Source organism: Blennius ocellaris (genome assembly GCF_963422515.1).
Source record: "Blennius ocellaris genome assembly, chromosome: 24".
Taxonomy (NCBI): Eukaryota; Metazoa; Chordata; class Actinopteri; order Blenniiformes; family Blenniidae; genus Blennius; species Blennius ocellaris.
In genome coordinates, this window is record NC_137673.1 from 11312748 (window position 1) to 11326356 (window position 13609).

General features: G+C 45.7%; 2 protein-coding genes across 19 annotated transcripts in view; one reads left to right on the forward strand and one right to left on the reverse strand.

The window, feature by feature from the left end:
- Positions 1–13609, reverse strand: part of LOC308147501 (NACHT, LRR and PYD domains-containing protein 3-like) — an 835749-nt gene that overhangs the window by 413056 nt on the left and 409084 nt on the right. The gene's annotated exons all lie outside the window — the stretch shown is intronic.
- LOC308147500 (uncharacterized protein) overlaps positions 1–13609 on the forward strand; it is a 1504609-nt gene that overhangs the window by 125824 nt on the left and 1365176 nt on the right.

The window sequence follows — 13609 nt, forward strand, 5'->3', positions numbered from 1 at the left end:
TCCAGTAGAGAAATACTCTGGTGGAGCTGCTGTTTATCTTCATCATATTAATGCCATCAAGTATGAAAAGTTCCTGATGTTACATAACCAGCAAACATGATAACTCTGTGTAAAGCATTAGATCTGCTTGCTCATGTGGGTTTGTTGGGTTTTTCTCTTTTCTTTGTTAAAAGCACCTTGAAATGACTGTTGGGGCTGTTTGGGCTGAAAACAGTGAGTCACATCTGGCAACCCTGTTGCTGACCGGCGTGCCATGCCTGAACAGCCTGCTGGGTGTGACTTTACGTCGTCTTCTGTGCTCTGGAGCCTAAAAACATCTGGTCTGGAACAATAGTGTGGATTGAGCGTGTTGTCTTTGTCCCCCACTTGTTCAAAGATGGAGATTCCAGTCAGACAAGTGAAGCTTCCTTCAATTGTCTCTCATGTCCTGAGTCTTGTCCTGCTAAGATGTCCTCCAATCAATGTGTCTTCTCCTTGAAGGGTGAGGAACAGCTGATTCATTCAGAGAGTCATTATTGCTGTCAGTGGTTATTTTCAGTGTTTGCACTCAGTGCAGGATAGAGATCTACTCACATTGTGTTTTTGTTCATGAAAAGTCAGGTTCCACTGAGATTTGAACTCAGATCACTGGATTCAGAGTCCAGAGTGCTAACCATTACACCATGGAGCCACTGGGGTGTGTCCTCTGTTGTTGACCTGGTGTGTCCTCTGTTGTTGACCTGGTGTGTCCTCTGTTGTTGACCTGGTGTGACCTCTGTTGTTGACCTGGTGTGTCCTCTGTTGTTGACCTGGTGTGACCTCTGTTGTTGACCTGGCTGTGTCCTCTGTTGTTGACCTGGTGTGTCCTCTGGTGTTGACCTGGTGTGTCCTCTGTTGTTGACCTGGTGTGTCCTCTGTTGTTGACCTGGTGTGACCTCTGTTGTTGACCTGGCTGTGTCCTCTGTTGTTGACCTGGTGTGTCCTCTGGTGTTGACCTGACTGTGTCCTCTGTTGTTGACCTGGTGTGACCTCTGTTGTTGACCTGGTGTGACCTCTGTTGTTGACCTGGTGTGTCCTCTGTTGTTGACCTGGTGTGACCTCTGTTGTTGACCTGGCTGTGTCCTCTGTTGTTGACCTGGTGTGTCCTCTGTTGTTGACCTGGTGTGTCCTCTGTTGTTGACCTGGTGTGACCTCTGTTGTTGACCTGGTGTGTCCTCTGTTGTTGACCTGGTGTGACCTCTGTTGTTGACCTGGTGTGTCCTCTGTTGTTGACCTGGTGTGACCTCTGTTGTTGACCTGACTGTGTCCTCTGTTGTTGACCTGGTGTGTCCTCTGTTGTTGACCTGGTGTGTCCTCTGTTGTTGACCTGGCTGTGTCCTCTGGTGTTGACCTGGTGTGACCTCTGTTGTTGACCTGGTGTGACCTCTGTTGTTGACCTGGTGTGACCTCTGTTGTTGACCTGGCTGTGTCCTCTGTTGTTGACCTGGTGTGTCCTCTGTTGTTGACCTGGTGTGTCCTCTGTTGTTGACCTGGTGTGTCCTCTGTTGTTGACCTGGTGTGTCCTCTGTTGTTGACCTGCTGTGTCCGACCACTTTTGTGTGTTTTTTAATGTCACCAGTTTTAACCAGCAGGGGGCCCCGGTCACAACGGTGAGGAAACGCTACATAACTTCTGAGGTGGCTGATCATTTTATAAAGATTTTACAGAATATCCCAGCTGAGGTTTTACCCGCTCCATGTGATTTTATTGTTGACGATTTTAACAGTAAATTAAAGTCAACTCTAGACCTGGTGGCTCCAATTACTACAAGAATCCTTAATAAATCCAAACCACCAGCACCATGGAAAAACAGGGAAACTCACCAATACAAAAGAAACTGCAGGATTGCCGAGCGGAGGTGGAGAAAATCAAAACTTACGGTTCATTATCACATTTTCCAGGACCACCTCAAAGCCTACAATAGAATAGTCAGACACTCAAGATTTTCATATTTCTCAAAACTCATCAGTGACAACAAAAATAACCCCAAACTCCTCTTCTCCACCTTTGACTTTTTAACAAACACCAATTTTAATAAAAACTCGCTCCCTTTTCCCTCCTTTTGCGAGGATTATGCCCACCACCTCAGAAGCAAAATAAATGACATCAGATCCAGTCTTTTATCTTTACAAACTTTAATTTTAACTCACCTGGACTGGTTCTTCACCAGAGGAACCACTGGACTGTTTTGCTCCGGTTGATGCAGGAACACTTGGTGGAGTTTTCTCCCAAGTGAAACCAACAACCTGCCTTTTAGATCCAATTCCTACCTCACTTTTTAAGTCATTTTATGGGTTCTTTGAGGAACAGATTTTAAACATGGTCAACTGCTCTCTTCAGACGGGTGTTTTCCCCCGCCGCCTTTAAAACGGCGGTGGTGAGGCCCCTTCTGAAGAAGAGCAGTTTAGACCCCGAGGTTCTTAATAACTATCGCCCTGTATCCAACTTACCATCTTTTAGCAAAATTTTAGAAAAAATAGTTTTTAATCAATTAAATACATTTTTACTTACAAATAACATTTTAGAGAAGCATCAATCTGGTTTTAGGAAGAACCACAGCACAGAGACGGCCCTTTTAAAGATTTTAAATGACATTAGGTACAATCAAGACTCCCAACACCTCACAGTCTTGATTTTATTGGATCTTAGCGCTGCTTTCGACACTATTGATCATTATATTTTACTTGACAGACTTAGAAATCTGGTCGGCATCTCTGGCAATGTTTTTAATTGGTTCAGTTCTTATCTCACAGATCGACGCTTCTTTGTAAGTTTGGATACACGTTCCTCAGGTACCCATGAAATCCACTATGGGGTTCCCCAGGGGTCGATCTTAGGCCCAATCCTTTTTAATTCATACATGCTGCCACTAGGGGATGTCATCAGGAGACACGGTGTCAGCTTCCACAGCTATGCTGACGACACACAGCTGTATGTGGCCGTGTCTCCTGATAACTCAAGGACGATTGATGCCCTTTTTAACTGTATTTTAGATATCAAGTCATGGATGGCAGCAAATTTCCTCCAGCTCAACCAGAACAAAACAGAGATTTTAGTTGTAGGTCCTGAACACCAGAGAGAGAAACTTTTACCAAAACTGCTAGATTTTAACTCATCTTCATCTGTAAAGAACCTGGGCGTAACTTTTGACTCTGAGCTTAATTTTATCTCACACATCAAAAATGTCACAAAGACTGGTTTTTATCATCTGAAGAATATAGCCAGAGTCCGCCCATTTCTCTCTCAGGCAAGAGGAGGTGCTAATGCTTTTATCTCTTGTCGAATTGACTATTGTAACGCCCTGCTCTCTGGTCTCCCCAAGAAAACTTTAGCACCACTACAACTCTTATAAAACTCTGCCGCACGAGTGCTGACGAGGACCAGAGGGCGGGCCCACATCATGCCTGTTTTAAAATCCCTGCATTGGCTCCCCATTCGCTTCAGGATCGATTTTAAGGTTCTTTTACTAGTTTTTAAGTGTCTTAATGGTTTTGCACCCTCTTCTTTATCCGAACTACTTTCATCATATCAACCCTCGCGGGCCCTGAGGTCCTCCGGCACCGGCCTTTTAATTGTCCCTCAAACGAGGACCAAGACTCACGGGGAGGCTGGTTCAGCTCCTATGGCCCCCGTTTGTGGAACAGCCTGCCGGGGAACCTCAGGGCTGCAGAGTCCATTGAGGTTTTTAAAAAAGGGTTAAAAACTCACCTTTTTAATCAGGCTTTTAACTGATTTTATACATGTATGTGTGTATATAGTTATGTATTTGATCAATGTATTTATCTACTACTATTTATTTATTTCAGATAATTATCTAATTTTCTTTTTTATCTCCAGTGGTTCCTCTAGGGGGCGCTACACTGGTGGTGGCCTGTTTTGCCGCTGGTGGAGCCGTCCCATGGGTTTCCCTGCCCGGGCACCTGGCAGGTCCCCCGCGTATGCGATGGGATTGGCTTGTCTGCCCGGTTGGGGGGGGATCTGTGGGGCGGCGCCCCCTGTGGTCGGAAGTTGTGCCACCCCCAGTGTGGACGGCCCAAATATGTCCCTTTCCTCACCTTACTCCTCAGTGTCCTGCCATGTCTCCATATCACTAGGCATGTCTTCACCTATGGTGTGTGTCTGCATGTGTGCGTGTGTGTTCACCTGCTTTTTATTCATCTATTTTATCTTTGCACTGTTTTTAATTCTTGTTGAAGCACTTTGTGGCACTTTCATGTATAAAAAGTTCTATATAAATAATGTTGATTGAATCCAAGTGCTATTGCTTCTTTTAAAATGAGGCTTTCTGCAATATCAGCTGTTCTTGTGATGATGTCATGGTTCTGAAAGAGTTCTGGTTCTGCTCCTGTTTCCATAGCAACTGTGGATGAAGCTTCAAATAGTTTCCACAATGTGAGCAAGTCACAGTCAACCGTGGTCCTGAAGGTCTTCAGTGGAGGATTTTACACTCGTCCTTCATCACTACAGAACAAGTAGCCTGACCAGCTCAGTCACTAGAGCATGAGACTCTAATACTTTCACACAACTTTCACACTTTGAAGCATCAGAATATGAAATATGATCATAGATGAAGAAACAGACTCTCAATGTTGTTTGTAATCTGACAGTTATTATGTAAAACAAAGTAAATCTAACTTTAGACCCTGTGACAGTGACAGCCTGTAATGAAAATTGTAACGTGTTTTTTTCTACATCTTTTTCAGACTGTGATCAAATGTAAAGATGTGTTTGCAGAACATCTGACACCAGGTAAAGCAGCACTAAAAATGCCCTGCAGGAGGTGCTGTGGCTTAGCTGGTCAAAGTACCTGTCTAGTAAACAGGAGATCCTGGGTTCAAATCCCAGCAGTACCTCACAACATTAATTCAATTAACCTTTAATTCTATAACAATGTGCTCTCTAGCGCCACCTCCAGTCACTAAAATGACCAATGTCCTCCACAGCCATGGTGTGATCTCTCTAGGAATGTCGTAGAGATCAAACCAAAACTCCCATTGGAAACCCTGAGAAAAAAACTGCTCCATTTATTGTAGCAATGAATGATTGTAGAAAAAGCTCTTTATGTATTTATTTCTAAATGTGGCCTTAGTAACTTCTGAAGGGTCAAATCAGGGTTTCATGATGAACTCATAAACACTGGTGCTAAAAGGGGGTTAGCACTATACGTGGCTCATAGTGGCTCTGTTGTGCTACAAGGAGCCACGTTGCTACTTTCTATATTTAACAGCTTTGTGTGTGAGTGTCTAAATCAGTGTTTTTCAACCTTTTTTGAGCCAAGACACACTTTTTTCTTTGGAAAAATCTGGAGGCACACCACCACCCGAAAATGTTAAAATGTGAAACTCTGTAGCCTCTATTAACAATATAAAGTCATTTCCATCAATGCTTTATCAACAGAAATCAAATAAATACAGAAAAAAGTATTTCCCAATTTATTTTTTTTATTGTGACTCCCTCAGTGTGAAACCTGGACCTGATGGATGAAGAGCTGAGATCCTGGTTCACATTCTTCCTTTTCAAAAACGTCTCCATCACTGTCACTGACACAGTACTTTGATACAAGATGGTAGCAGGAGGTGGAGATTAACCAGACTGACGTCTGTTAAGTTTCATTTCACCAGCAACGTTCTGTGCTGCCATCTAGTGGTGAAGAGTATTGTAGCATCACGGAGTTGGTCGCTGCAAGGCATGATGGGAGTTCAGGTTATGTGTTGCCGGAGGTTATTGAGGGTTATTGTTGGGGTTGTTGTGTGTGTTGATTTGTGCTTGTGTTGTGTTTTTGTTCCTCGGTTCAGAAAGTTAATTATTTCGTCTAGTTTGGTTTGTTGGATGTTGGTGATCAACCATGAGTGAGGAATGTGTTGTGTGGAGTCTGATCCTGTTGTGAAGTTCTGGTTGTGTGTGTTCATGTCAAAGTAAAAGCCTCTGGTGATCAGCTGGCAGAATAGAACCTTGACAAAGAGCAATTATTCCGTGGAGCTCGCCACAGTATTTATATATGATTATGCTGCACACTGCTCTGACAGCGGCTGTGAGAGTAAATGTTATTAAGAAAAAATGTGAAATTGTATAATTTCCCACGGCACACCTGAATATATCTAGCGGGCACAGTGGTTGAAAAACACTGGTCTAAATGACTTGATCAATAACAGGCACTGATTAGCCCCCTTCTGCCCCGTTATATACCGTTTTGTCCTACATTCAGTTCTGCACCGGGACTGTAACTGTGGACAAACGCATCCGGGTGTTTCCGAACCAGAAACCATGGATGACCAGCCAAGTCAAGACGCTCCTCAGAGACCGAAACACCGCCTTCAGGTCCGGAGACAGTGATGTGTACAGCGCGGCCAGAGCTGACCTGAAGAGGGGCATCAGGCAAGCAAAAAGGGACTACAGGGAGCGAATAGAGACTCACCTCTCTAACAACAACCCCAGGCAGGTGTGGCAGGGTGTTCAGCAGATCACCAACTTCAGAGGGCAGTCCAACATACCGGGTGACCCAAGCGCGGCGCTAGTCGAAGAGCTGAACGCTTTCTTTGCTCGCTTCGAGGTCCCAGCCCAGCAGTCTGCAGTCGCCCTGCCCCCACCCCAGCCAACTCCCAGTCGTCAGCCACTGACCGTGCAGGTACATGAGGTGAGACGCACCCTCAGCAGAGCCAACCCGAGGAAGGCGCCCGGACCCGACGGTGTTTCTGGGAAGGTGCTCAAGGCCTGTGCAGACCAGCTCGCGGAGGTCTTCACCAAAATCTTCAACCTCTCCCTGACGCAAGCCTCCATCCCAGCCTGCCTCAAGTCCGCCACCATCATCCCGATACCAAAGAAATCTGCCACCGCCAGCCTGTCAGACTTTCGCCCGGTTGCACTTACCCCCATCATCACCAAGTGCCTGGAGCGACTTGCCCTCACCCATATCAAAGCCTGCCTCCCCCCCTCTTTGGACCCCCACCAGTTCGCCTACAGGAACAACCGCTCCACGGAGGATGCAATAGCCGTCGCTCTCCACACCGCGCTGAGCCACCTCGAACATCGGGGGAGCTACGTCAGAATGCTCTTCATAGATTACAGCTCAGCGTTTAATACCATCATCCCTGACCTGCTGGTCAGGAAGCTGTCGGACCTGGGTCTCCCCGCACTAACCTGCGCCTGGATTAAGGACTTCCTTTCCGACAGACCCCAGACCGTCAGACTCGGCCCTCACCGGTCCTCCTCCAGATCTCTGAGCACGGGCTCCCCACAGGGCTGTGTGCTGAGCCCGATGCTTTATTCACTGTACACAACTGACTGCAGACCTGCACACCCCAGCAACACCATTGTGAAGTTCGCCGACGACACTACAGTGGTGGGACTGATCATCAACTGTGACGAGTCAGCGTACAGGGACGAGGTCCAGCAACTGTCCGCCTGGTGCTCCACAAACAACCTGATCCTGAACACCGCCAAGACCAAGGAGGTCGTCCTGGACTTCAGGAGGAGTCGCACGTCGGACCCACCCCCCCTTCACATCAACGGCGAGCTCGTGGAAAGGGTCCACAACTTCACTTTCCTGGGCACCGTGATCTGGGCTGACCTCTCGTGGTCTGGGAACACCTCGGCCGTCGTCAAGAAGGCCCAGCAGCGGCTGCACTTCCTGAGGGTGCTCAGGAAGAATGACATCTGCCAGAAGCTGCTGGTGACCTTCTACCGATCGACCATCGAGAGCATCCTGACCTACTGCATCCCCGTGTGGTTCTCCCACTGCACCGAGGCCGACCGCAGGAGGCTCCAGAGGGTCGTGAAGACGGCGCAGAAGATCATCGGCTGCCCCCTCCCCACACTAAAAGACATCTACATGACACGGTGCCTCAGAAGAGCCGAGGCGATCACAGCTGACCCTACCCACCCTGCACACCACTTGTTCGAGCTGCTGCCCTCAGGACGGCGGTACCGGTCCATCAGGACCAGGACCAACAGACTGAGGGACACTTTCTTCCCTCAAGCCATCACGGCACTTAACAGTTAGACACACTACCTCAGCCTATCTACCTCGGTGTTCAATATATCACACTCCATTACTCTGTACAAATAACAGGTACCTTGTGCTCAACCGCACATACTTATTAGCCAAGGTACCTCAGGCAGCTACATTGTTATTTTACTTAACTTATTCTTTAACTTTTACATTTCTGCACTATGTCCTTGGGTGTATGTGAGCGGGTCTGTGTGAGCTGAATGTGTGTGTGAATGTTTAGGTTATTCTGTATACATGGTGTGTCTGCTGAGATGAATGAATGCTGAATGTGAGAATGGCTGCTGTGTTTATTGTATGTCTACTGTGTGTTTTTAGCTACACCGTAATTTCGTTGTGCAATTTATTGTACAATGACAATAAAAGCAATAGAATAGAATAGAATAGAATACATAGATATATATTATATACATAGATATATGTTGTATACATAGATATATGTTGTATACATCTTTTTATTGGTTCAGTTATGTGCTTTTGAATAAGTATGTTTCTTCCATAACATATTTGTTGTTTGGTTGGTTCAATATCATCTGGCCCTACAGTTTATCACATCTCACGATGTAGTATTTAATAGTACACGATGTATTAGAATTTACCATTTGAAGTGCATTCTTTTCAAAAAATAACCCACACTCTCTCTGTTCTGCCTTCTGTCTCTGTTTCCATTATTAATCCTACTAATTGATCAGCTGTGTCATTACAGACTGTCACTGTCAGGGTCTAATGTTGGATTTACTTGGTTCTAAGTAATATCTGACTGTTTACTCAGTACACTAAGTCTCTTTGTTGAGCTATGATTTTATTTCATATTTTGGTGGTTCAATGTGTGAGAGTTCACTTTTATTTGTGAAGTTAAAGCCGTTCATTCCGTCTCTTTTTGGCCAAATTCAGCTCAGATCCAGATCAGATCCATAATGTGATTTGTTAACAAGTGAAACAGGAACTGGTCTGTAAGGTGCAGTATGGCGTGGCTCCGCCCCCTTCACCATGTGACAGCATCTCAGTTTTTTTGCTGAATAACTAGTCCTGCACTGCTGGAGCACAGACACAAAGAACATCAGGAAGACGTTGTTATGACTTTTGTTAATGATTCAGATAACTGCTTCCAAACACAATTGAAAAAACCAGCAAAACAATGTCCCATACAAAGTGATGGGAGAGGCTCCTCATGGAAGAGATGAAAGGAGCTGAAAGGAGATTAAATTAGATCAAAGGAGATTAAATGAGATCAAAGGAGATCAACTTCAGTTGCCATGAAGATGCTGAGGACAAAGGAGAAGCAGACACACACTATTTAATCTTCCAGTAGCAAGTTGTTGTGGCCGAGAGGTTTAGGCGATGGACTAGAAATCCTTTGGGGTCTCTCTGCCTAGGTTTGAATCCTGCCAACAAAGCTGCTCAAAACGTTGTGAAGGTTACTGAAAGACTCTTCTTATTATTGATACTCCTCTGTGTTTTGAAAACTAACCAACACAAAACTACAACTTTCAAAATACCAACTTCTGTCTTAATTGTATGTGCTTTTTTCCTCAGACTGTTTTCTGACTGACTGGACATTGTATCCATTATCCAACTATTTTAATCAGCAATAATGAACAAAAATCACATATGACAAATGAAAATAGCACAATATTGTAATGTTGATCTATAGTTATACTTTGGAAATCAAATTCTGCTGTGAATCCCAAAAGTATTTGGCTCTCTTTTGGCTCGGAGACTCTGAAGTCTCCTCCCCTACGGCAGCAGGCTGAAGAGGCTGTGGGAGGGGTGGGTGGGGCCACCTGCCATCCTGATGGCTCTGCGGGTGAGGCGGGTGTTGTATATGTCCCGCAGGGGGGGAGAGACACCAATGATCCTCACGATGCGCAGGATACGGTGCAGGCGCCGTACCACACGGTGATGCAGCTGGTGTGTGTGTGTGTGTGTGTGTGTGTGTGTGTGTGTGTGTGTGTGTGTGTGTGTGTGTGTGTGTGTGTGTGTGTGTGTGTTGGGGGGTCTCTTTGAGCGTCCCCCCCGGTCGTGTACAGCAGCCATGCCAACATTAAAAAAGCAGCAACAGGAGGAGACTCTTGGTCTCTTCCGGTTACAAGAGTAAAAAGTGTTGTGACATCACAAGTCTCTCAATCACATCATATTGTCTGCCCAAGCTGCTGAACAGGAGTAGGGCCAATCAAAAGATTACCAGTCACTTTTTAGTTACTTTCAGCAGCTGCCGACAACATGCCCCCTGATCTCAACATCAAATCAGTGGTTTTTCTAAAAACTCAGTTCTGATCACTGCCTGGCCTCCTGCTGATCATATTTAACCTTTGACCTTCATTCTCTCTTCTATTTATATCTGACTCACTTTTATTATCACATTCTTACTATTACTGCTATTTATTAGTACTAAGTTGTAGTCTGTTGTTGTACTATTTATCTATTTATTTATTTGCACTACCTGCTTGATGCAACTTTTTAATTAGGTCATTAAGGCCCAACTCCCGGAACCCCCACCCCACCCCAGCGGGACCACCCCCAAACCAGAGCAGACCCTCCCCCACACAACCTCCCCAGTACCCCCCAGGCCAGGCCGCCACTCCCCAGGATAGATGCCAGCACCCCCCCAGATCGCAGGGCCGCCAACCACCCAAGCCTCAACGCCCCAGCCACAGGTGGCCCCAAGAGCCCCAAGGCGGTACTACCCCCCCCCCCCCCCCCCCCCCCCCCCAGGGCTACATGGTGTAAATAAATTATTGGGGACCATGTCAACTCAAATTGTGCCAATTGATTCTTCCTACAAGCAACATTCTCTCCAATGTGATGTGGTCTAGGAGTCAGTTTTTAAATAACTTTATATTAAGATTACTTTTTGATTTCTAGTTCATGAGGATTGGCTTTTTCGTCACACTTCGAGAGACCAGGAGTGTGAAGGACTCGTTTTTCTCTCTTTTAATTTCTGTGAGATCGTCTAACAGGCAAAGTGCAGGTGAGACTGGAATGGGGTGGCCCAGGTATAACGATAAGTCTTCACAGGTCTTTGGTCAGAATGTTTGGACTGGTGTACACTGCCAGAGTGCATGTAGATAGGAATCAGGGAGATCACAGTGTAGACAGGTATCAGGGAGATCACAGTGTAGACAGATATCAGGGAGATCACAGACTGTAGATAGGTATCCAGGAGATCACATACTGTAGATAGGTATCAGGGAGATCAGAGTGTGTAGACAGGTATCGGGAAGATCACAGTGTGGATAGGTATCAGGGAGATCACAGTGGGGATAGGTATCAGGGAGATCACAGTGTAGACAGGTATCAGGGAGATCACAGTGTAGACAGATATCAGGGAGATCACAGACTGTAGATAGGTATCCAGGAGATCACATACTGTAGATAGGTATCAGGGAGATCAGAGTGTGTAGACAGGTATCGGGAAGATCACAGTGTGGATAGGTATCAGGGAGATCACAGTGGGGATAGGTATCAGGGAGATCACAGTGTGTAGATAGGTATCAAGGAGATCACAGTGTGTAGCCAGGTATCAAGGAGATCACAGTGTGTAGACAGGTATCAGGGAGATCACAGTGGAGACAGGTATCAGGGAGATCAGAGTGTGTAGACAGGTATCGGGAAGATCACAGTGTGGATAGGTATCAGGGAGATCACAGTGGGGATAGGTATCAGGGAGATCACAGTGTGTAGATAGGTATCAAGGAGATCACAGTGTGTAGCCAGGTATCAAGGAGATCACAGTGTGTAGACAGGTATCAGGGAGATCACAGTGTAGACAGGTATCAGGGAGATCACAGTGTAGATAGGTATCAAGGAGATCACAGTGTGGATAGGTATCAGGGAGATCACAGTGTGTAGACAGGTATCAGGGAGATCACAGTGTAGATAGGTATTAGGGAGATCACAGTGTAGATGGGTATCAGGGAGATCACGGTGTAGATAGGTATTAGGGAGATCACAGTGGAGATAGGTATCAGGGAGATCACAGTGTAGATAGGCATCAGTGAGATCATAGTGTGTAGATAGGTAACATGGAGATCACATTGTGTAGACAGGTATCAAGGAGATCACATTGTGTAGATCGATATCAAGGAGATCCCAGTGTGTAGATAGGTAACATGGAGATCACAGTGTAGACAGGTATCAGGGAGATCACAGTGGAGATATGTATCAGGGAGATCACAGTGTAGATAGGTATCAGGGAGATCACAGTGTGTAGATAGATATCAGGGAGATCACAGTGTGTAGATATGTATCAAGGAGATCCCACTGTGTTGATAGGTAACATGGAGATCACATTGTGTAGACAGGTATCAGGGAGATCACAGTGTAGACAGGTATCAGGGAAATCACAGTGGAGATAGGTATCAAGGAGATCACAGTGTAGACAGGTATCAAGGAGATCACAGTGTAGACAGGTATCAGGGAGATCACAGTGTAGACAGGTATCAAGGAGATCACATTGTGTAGATCGATATCAAGGAGATCCCAGTGTGTAGATAGGTAACATGGAGATCACAGTGTAGATAGGTATCAGGGAGATCACAGTGTAGACAGGTATCAAGGAGATCACAGTGTAGACAGGTATCAGGGAGATCACAGTGTAGACAGGTATCAGGGAGATCACAGTGTAGACAGGTATCAAGGAGATCACAGTGTAGACAGGTATCAGGGAGATCACAGTGTAGACAGGTATCAGGGAAATCACAGTGGAGATAGGTATCAAGGAGATCACAGTGTAGACAGGTATCAAGGAGATCACAGTGTAGACAGGTATCAGGGAGATCACAGTGTAGACAGGTATCAAGGAGATCACATTGTGTAGATCGATATCAAGGAGATCCCAGTGTGTAGATAGGTAACATGGAGATCACAGTGTAGACAGGTATCAGGGAGATCACAGTGTAGATATGTATCAGGGAGATCACAGTGTAGATAGGTATCAGGGAGATCACAGTGTGTAGATAGATATCAGGGAGATCACAGTGTGTAGATATGTATCAAGGAGATCCCACTGTGTTGATAGGTAACATGGAGATCACATTGTGTAGACAGGTATCAGGGAGATCACAGTGTAGATAGGTATCAGGGAAATCACAGTGTAGATAGGTATCAAGGAGATCACAGTGTAGACAGGTATCAATGAGATCACAGTGTAGACAGGTATCAGGGAGATCACAGTGTAGACAGGTATCAGGGAAATCACAGTGTAGATAGGTATCAGGGAAATCACAGTGTAGATAGGTATCAGTGAAATCACAGTGTAGATAGGTATCAAGGAGATCACAGTGTAGACAGGTATCAAGGAGATCACAGTGTAGACAGGTATCAGGGAGATCACAGTGTAGGCAGGTATCAAGGAGATCACAGTGTAGACAGGTATCAAGGAAATCACAGTGTAGACAGGTATCAGGGAGATCACAGTGTAGATAGGTATCAGGGAGATCACAGTGTAGACAGGTATCAAGGAGATCACAGTGTAGACAGGTATCAGGGAGATCACAGTGTAGACAGGTATCAGGGAGATCACAGTGTAGACAGGTATCAAGGAGATCACAGTGTAGACAGGTATCAGGGAGATCACAGTGTAGA